Raw genomic sequence first — 1,791 nt, 5'->3', positions numbered from 1 at the left:
TTGTTCACCTTGATAATTCTTGCTGGAGTCTAGCTCCAGTGAATAGGGTTGAGAGGAATCCGATTGAACCAAGGAAATAAAGAAATGACAGACACAAAATAGAGTTTAAGAGAAGCAGGACCCAGGGGACACAAGGCCTCTCATTGGTGCTTAATGGTCCCGAGTGCCCAGTGCAACTCATTTTTATTGATACAAACTGCCCCCCTTCCTCCTGGTTAGTTACTAGGCAATGAAGCATTCTCTTAGCATTTAGCCTTGTCCCTGCACACACTCACTGCCAAGGTTCTGCCCTATCAGGTTGTTCTGTTTCTTTTCTAATCCAGTTTGACCCCAGACATAGTTTCGCAGACACAAGAAAGAACATCCTGAGCTGTGCACTGGCCAGTCTTCTAGCCACAACTCTGATGTTTTTCTTGTCTCAGCACTTTATGCCTTAGGGGGTCTCCAACAACTCTGGTGATGGGATCCTCATTCCCAGCAAATGGCAGAGGGGAAGGTCCCTGTTGAGGACAGACTACAGGAGGTGGTTGATCCAGTGTCCCCTCATCTCCTTTCTTCATATTTCCTGGTCCTGCCCTTGGTCCTCAGGCCTGGTTTTGGAAACTTCCCTGTGGCCCAGACTAGGGGATTCATTTAGGACTTCGTGGCCCCACTCCTTTGTGGTCTTACAGGATGTTTCTTCCCACAGGTGGACAAGGAGGAAGCTCCACTCAAGCTGCAGGTAAGTGTGGATCAGGGGTTTGGTCCCAGAGCCCCTGGGGACAGTGTAGGTGGAGCCCATGGGGGAGTCACCCCAATCAGTTCCTCCTGGGGTCTCATCTCTCATGGCTCTGACCAGGTTCTGTTTTGTTCTCCCCCAGGCAGTGACAGTTCCCTGGATTCTGGTGATTCTCTGATAGTCCATACAGGTGAGATGTTCAAACAGAATAAGGATACTTTTTCACATAATAGTCCTTGAAAGATCTGAAATCTCTGTGTGCACAGCAGGGTTAATCCCAGAGAGGATGGGACCAGTTTATGGGAAAGCTGTGAGGGGGACACTGTGAGGGTGCGGTGGATTATTAGAATGTGAACACCTCCCTAACTTTGTTCATAATCCTTTTCCTACACAGTGTGAGACCGCTGCCTTTGGGGACTGAGTGATGCAGGATTTCTTCTCATCTTCATTTTGTGGCTTCAACATCCACTGGTTTTTCTTGTTGGAACAGGCATATGAATAATTGATTCTTTTTTTTTAAAAAAAAGATTTATTTATTTATTTTTACAAGCACTGGGTACAGTCAGAAGCGTGGGACGGTGAGAGAATTCACCAGAGACAGAGCAGAGAACAGAACAGGCAAACCGATGAAATACACTGCTGAGGGGAGCAGTGAGCACGGCAGGAGAGGTCTGTGTGCCATGTGGGACCCTCGCCTGGAGGCCAAGGACCAAACCTGTGCTACAGCACCCAACTGCTGCGACACCAGGGGAGGCCCTGATTCTGTCTTTTAATTGATAATGTGAGAAGGTGGGGAGACTGGCCCAGCCCCCCCAACCAGGCCCCTCCCCACACTACCTTGTCTCTCCCTGATGACTTTCCTGCTCCAGCAGAGGCGGGGCTGGCTCCATCCCTGCCTGTACTTTGTATTTTCCTGAAGAATAATATCTACTTGCCTATTGAAAATAATCAGATGTGAAATTATTTTTCTTACCTGGTCATGTGGGTTGGAAGCTGCTGCCCTAAAGGGAGCTGGAGTTTTCTGAGAGCACCTGTTTGCTCTGCATATGGAGTTCTAGAAGTGGCTGGCTATT

The 1,791-nt window shown here is 48.5% G+C and overlaps 1 long non-coding RNA gene across 1 annotated transcript; it reads left to right on the top strand.

Annotated features, from left to right (window-relative positions):
* The first annotated feature begins 688 nt into the window (after nt 1-688).
* Nucleotides 689-1,214, top strand: LOC119253214 (uncharacterized). The gene is made up of 3 exons (XR_005127006.2): nt 689-721; nt 861-908; nt 1,113-1,214. It is a non-coding gene; the product is annotated as an uncharacterized LOC119253214 (long non-coding RNA).
* Nucleotides 1,215-1,791: the final 577 nt, after the last annotated feature.

This window comes from Talpa occidentalis, unplaced genomic scaffold (genome assembly GCF_014898055.3).
Source record: "Talpa occidentalis isolate TD23 unplaced genomic scaffold, MPIMG_talOcc4v2.1 talOcc4.2, whole genome shotgun sequence".
Lineage (NCBI taxonomy): Eukaryota > Metazoa > Chordata > Mammalia > Eulipotyphla > Talpidae > Talpa > Talpa occidentalis.
The sequence above is the reverse complement of the archived record's forward strand: the minus strand, read 5'-3'. Positions and strand labels throughout refer to the sequence as shown.